The sequence below is a fragment of the Propithecus coquereli genome, unplaced genomic scaffold, assembly GCF_000956105.1.
Source record: "Propithecus coquereli isolate 6110/MARCELLA unplaced genomic scaffold, Pcoq_1.0 Scaffold194, whole genome shotgun sequence".
In the NCBI taxonomy this organism is placed as follows: domain Eukaryota; kingdom Metazoa; phylum Chordata; class Mammalia; order Primates; family Indriidae; genus Propithecus; species Propithecus coquereli.
The window spans coordinates 2,223,682-2,229,909 of NW_012144300.1; positions in this window are offsets into that span (position 1 = coordinate 2,223,682).

Sequence of the window (6,228 nt, forward strand, 5' to 3'; positions counted from 1 at the left end):
ATGATGTTATGTTATAACAGGATTGGCCTGGCTACTGTCTCCAGAACAGACTGAAGGGAGATACTAGCAGAGCGGGAGGAAGAATTAGAAGGGCTTCTCCAGTAATCCAGTGGGAGATGGCTGTGGCTTGGACAGGAATTTCAGTGCTCAGGTGGCGAGAAGTGATCCGACTCTGATATATTTTGAAAAAAAGTGCTGGGAGGATCTACTAAAAGACTGGGTAGACAATGCGAGAGAAGGAGAGAAGTCAAGAATGACTTCCAAGTTTTTGGCCTGAACTATGGAGAGGGTGGAGCCCCCCGTTCACTGAGAAGGGAAAGGCTCCGAGAGAAGCAGAGAGAGCCGTATTTGGACGTATTAGGCAGGGGTGCCCATGAGACATCCGAGTGGAGCCTGGACCTAGGAAAGACGTTTCTGTTGAACATAAAACTCGGGGAGTCGTCTACATATCAGTGGTATCTTATCCATCAGACCGGATGTGATCACCAAAGACGAGTACGTAGTTAGAGAAGAGCAGGTGTCCAAAGGCAAACAAGCTACGCTCTCCAATGTGCGGCCACCAGGATGCGCCAGCGTGGGAAACGCAGAAGCAGCAGCCAGTGGGGCAGGAGGAAGCCCAGGGGGGTGTGGCCTCCTGGAGGGCAAGTGAGGGGGTGTTTTAAGGAGGAGGGAACCATCACCCCTGTCAAATGCTGTGATTGACCAAGTACGTAAGAATTGAGAATCGTCTAATCGATTTAGCAAGGCTTGACCTTAACAAGAATAGTTTCAGTGGAATAGTGAGGGTGAAGCCATCACTGGAATGGGTCAAAGAACAGCAGGAGAAGAGAAGTTGGAGCAGTGGGCACAGACCACTCCTCAATGCACGTGGCTGTAAAAGGACGGAAAGAAATGGGGTGGTGCCTGGAGGGGGAAGAGTGGATAAGAAGGAAACCAGGTGTTCAGGGAAGTTCAGGCATTCAAAAAGAAAGAAATAAGAGCATATTTACGTGAAGGCGGGGAAGGTCCAATAGAGAATTGCCGATGTAGAAGACGGGGCAACTTATAGGACTGACGTCCTGCAGTAGCTGAGAAGGGATGGGCTTCAATCAGCGGTGTGGACACCCGGGAAGGAAGTTACCAAATATGGGCAGGAAAGCAGGTGGGCGGGTGGATGTGTGTTTGTGTGTGTGGCGGGGCGTGTTGTGAAAGTCCTCTTTCGATTGCTTCTATTTTCTCACTGGACTCTGAAGCAAGATCATCACCTTGAGTTCCGATTGGTCTAAGGAGAGTGAGGATGAGCCGGCCTTGGAGTATCACAGAGGAAAAGGTCTTTCAGAGTCATGTAGGGTAGAGTGGAGTGAATGGACTAGGGAGCAGCTGGGCCTCACTGAGGACCCACTCATATGAGTAATGATGAACTTAATGTGAGGTCAGCCAGCACAGCATGGCACTTTGTAAGAGATCTCTAGGGGAGAGGAAGTCAAGGAACCGAGAGGTAAGGACTTGGGAAGAATCATACACGTGGATATTGAAATTACCAAGAATTAATACAAGGGAAGTGTTGGAGGATGTAAGAGTGAGCCAGGAGCGAAAATATTCAAGAGATAGACTATTCAAAGTTTTGACTATTGTGCAATCAAGTAGAAAAACTCCCACCAATTTTGAGTCTATTTAGTACGAAGACAAATACTGATTTCTATTAACTATCCTTTGGCGCCACCTGCTGGACGCAAAACAAAGCAAATAACTGTAGGAAGGATGAAGCCCCAAGGAAAGTCCTTGTGATTTTAACGAATTTCATGCGGTTTGGGGGAAAAGGATCTTAGTGAACTGTCATTAATTAGAAAACTCACTTTTGAATTTTATCAGAAGCAATCAATTTTACAAAGCTTGGTTTCCGAAAGATCTAGGGAAGAAACAGAAGATACAAGACGAAACAAGAAACAGAAGAATAAAGAATCAAAGGAGATAAAAGGAAGGGGGAAAGAGATGGCAAAATTGTCTAATTATTCTATAACTTGTCTTTTGGGAAATATACTGTCAATTTTGTTATTTTTTTCATGTGTACATGTGTTTTTCCCCCCTCATATTAAAAATCACTTGTGACGCACACGCCCCACCCCGTATCTTGTGCAGGGCCGGGTGAAGGCTAGATGCTTCGTGCCTGCCAGGGACTGGAGCGGAAGCAGTACTTGAAAGTGAAGACGGTTACACAACAAGGTGATTGTACATAACACTACGGAATCGTACGGTTAAAAATATTGAGATGGTGCGGGGCGCGGTGGCTCACGCCTGTAATCCTAGCTCTCTGGGAGGCCGAGGCGGGCGGATTGTTTGAGCTCAGGAGTTCCAGACCAGCCAGAGCAAGAGCGAGACCCCGTACCAAAAATAGAAAGAAATTAATTGGACAGCTAAAAATATATAGAAAAAGTTAGCCGGACATGGTGGCGCATGCCTGTAGTCCCAGCTACTCGGGAGGCTGAGGCAGGAGGATCGCTTGAGCCCAGGAGTTTGAGGTGCAGTGAGCTATGATCATGCCACTGTACTCTAGACCAGGAGACAGAGCAAGACCCTATCCAAAAAAAAAAAAATTAAGATGGTAAATTTTGTGTTGTGTTTTTTTAACCACAGTTAAAAATTAAAAAAAAAATTTTTAAAGGGCAACATGAGTGAAACTTGTGGGGTTGGAAATACTCTATATCTTGATTTTGTGATGTCTGTAGCTTGGTTGTAATATTGTATTACGGTTTTGCAAGATGTTACCACTGGCGGGAATCAGGTAAAGAGAACATGGGATCTCTCTTTATTATGTCTTATGACTGCAAAATTAACAGTTTAATTTAAAGAAAAGATAAAATTAGTTTGGCATTAAAAAAACTGATCAAAGACCTGAAGCATGAAGAAATTGATAGAATTGAAAAGATGATCATCAGTGTAGCTTTCTCAATTCAGCAAAGTTGATAGCAAATTATTGGAATCCCTTGGTGATTAATAGTTGGCAAGTGCAATATGAGGAGACTGTCAGATCCAAATCTAGCAGCCTGGGAGGAAGATGGGCTGCACACCTTTAAGTCTCCGGTAGAAAATTCCTAATTTGCATTCTTATGAGAAAGGACCATGATGAAGAACACCATGTACCAATAATGGAAAATTCAAAATAAGATGTTAGGAAAATAAATTCAGCATTCTATTAAAATAATAACACCCCATGGCTGTGGTTTACATTGTTGCATGCCTATCCAACATCAATTTGTCCTTCTCCCTTCTAAATGGAATCCAGTTTCATTCAAGTATCCACCTCTTCCCAACTTGCCTCAGGGAAAGCCATCCTATCCCCACCTCCAAAGGAAGATTAACTGGTCTAAGGATAACTCCCACTTCCTCAGCAGGGACTGGTTTAGGACTTGGTAAGGACACAGATCGGGCATATGGAATGCAAAGAGACACTTTCGGAGTCCCTTAGGAAATTTCCTTTTTGCCTTTCCAAGAGTGCTTCCTGAAACGACTCTCTTCTGCTAGATGTGAATGAGGAAGCGTGCAGACTCAGCTGCCACTGAAAGCCACGCTGTGACCCGAGGAGCCCGCAGAGCCCTGGATCAGCCAATCATAAAGTTCCCTTACTTTTTGTGTTCTAGTTAAATAAGTTGACACATTTATTGTTTAAATTGCTGTGAGTTGGGCTTTTTTTTATTTTTAGGTGAAAGCATCTTAACTGATCAAATGACTTTGTCTCGGTGTTGTTCTGTGTTGGCAAAGATGTTGACTTAATTAATTCCATTAATAGGTCAGAAAAGCAAAGCAGCATGACTATTTGGATATATATTGAAGAACTATTTGGGAAAACTCAAAATAATTTGTGGGTGAAAGGCTGTCTCTTAATAAACAATGCATAGAAAAATATTCCTAAGCCCTCTCCTAGAGGGCAGAAGCATTTTGGGAATGTAGCCACCTGAAAGTGGCCTTCTCTTCTCCTTTACTCCCAAATCCAATCTATACGGGTCTCCCGTGCCAAACAGCTGCTGGGTCTACAGGAAGCTGCAAGAAAGCTAAGTCCTAGGTTTAGCTGGACTCTGGCAGAGAACCAGCAGAGGGCTTTTTCTCCCAGGGGCTGGATGATTGACAATGGTGGATATTTGCGTGAATGTAGATGAAAGGAGCCCCTTGGGAAAATCACCATCTATCCTGACAAATGTGTCTGGTTACTGGGCTTCCATGAAGGCAGGAAGAAGCTAAATGGGTCAGCTAAGTCCTCCTGCCTATGAGATTGGTAAGGCACATGGAGACAAGGGTCAGGGACCCTTCTCCACGTACATCAGCAGGGATTGGCAGCCCGACTCCCGCATGTTAAATCCCTGGAATGGAGACTGATTTGCTGCTCCCTTCCTGTGACTGCTTCCTTTTAGGGCATTTAAACAGTCCTACTTGGGTACTCCAACCAAACATTCAACAACAACAGCAAATCCCACCCGCAATCTTCAGCAAAGACAGAATGCTAAGTTGTAATGAATAGAATACAAGTCCACAGAAAAGAAGTTGCTAGAGGAGAAAGATGACAATTTGGTGGGGAAAAAAGATCAAATAAAGTGAGTTACTGGCAATCCAGAAAAGAATTTCTGAAGTTAAATATAACTTACCAATTAAGCAATTTCAAAGATAAGTAGAAGTTTACTGTTAAGACCCAAACTGGCTTCCTGGAAGAGCAAATCTAAAAAACATCTCAATCATATCAAGGATCAGAGGAAAAAAAGGTATATTAATAGAGAGGATAAGAGACTTGGAGAATAGGCCTGAAAACCTAATTCTACAATAGAACTTCAGAAGGAGGAAAGGCAACATTTTTAAAAAATAACAAAAGAAAAGTTGAATAGATATTGGTGACCTGTAGACTGAAAGGGTACACTGATTTTCAGACAACGTTGATGAGAAAAGACTCATATCCAAGCAAACCCCAATAAAATTCCTGAGTTCGAAAAAGAAAGAAAAAAAACATAAAATCTTCAGGCAAAAAGAACAAATCACTTCTGAAAGATAAAGAATCTGACTGGCTTTTGGACTTCTTATATGCAACAATAGAAGCTAATGGAAGTGAATCTATGGACTTGCGAGACAGAAGAACTGCAAACCTGCAATCTTATACCCAGCCAAGATATCCCATCTAACAAGGTCAAGAAAGAAATTTGAGGGTATGTAAGAATTCATAGATTATACACCTAAGTGTTCCCAAATGAAGGATTTTCTCAAGGAAATACTCTACACAAACCACAAATGAACCCAAACAGATACTAAGATAGGGCAAGAAGAAGATGAGAAGAAACAGGATGAGCAATGAAACTTGAGACCTTTATATCTAGAATCTATTCTTATCTATCTACCTAAATGAATAAGCATAGACTCTCAGTAAATCTGTAATATAAGTGCAAATATGGAGTCTAGAAATAAAAGAGCATACTTCATGGGTAATTTAACAATATGAAAACAAAAGTACTAAATTATCTCAGAAAAACTGGGAATTGGACTAAAGGAGTGGTAACTAAAATCATTCCAAAACTTTCAACTTAAGACCAAGGGAAGAAGGAGAAAAAATATATTGAAAAATATGTACTGATTTTATTGAGGTGATGTGGGAAATAGGAGAGAAACAGTTAATTAGCAGCCACCTCTGGGAGGGCTCCAGTTGGATGATTTTTAGGAGATTGCAGGGGGCACTTCAAAGGTGTTCCTTGCTGAGAAACCGAGCTTTCTTTCCTCCTCCTACTGTTCTTGCCCTTGCCTGGGGTGGGGGTGCCGCCTATGCAGGTCCTAAATGATCCTTGATCATATGAAGTAGCAGGCTTTTATAAGGATGAGCGAAATAAAATCGCCAACCGTTGTGAAATACAGTACTTTAACCAGGCCAATAGCCCAAGGCCATCTTCCAAGGACATCGCTTTTTTCCTTTGCCGTACAGTGTGTTGTACTGGAGATGTTGGTCTTTCTAGCAACTATCTGCAGGTCAGCAATTACTGCTCACCTTGGACTGAGGATTCAAGTCAAAATGAATTTCTCTACCTGGCTGCAACTGGTGATTACTTGTTTTTTCTGTCTGTAAGTTTCCAGCAATCAAGCTGCACAGATTTCCACAAGTTTGAAGGGGCAAAGGAATAAACAGTCCCTCCTCAGAGAATTCAAACAAATTGTTCCAAGTCATCTGGGCTAATCAAGCAGTCACTCATTGTCACAGTATTTCTGTGGAAATGGCAATTCCAT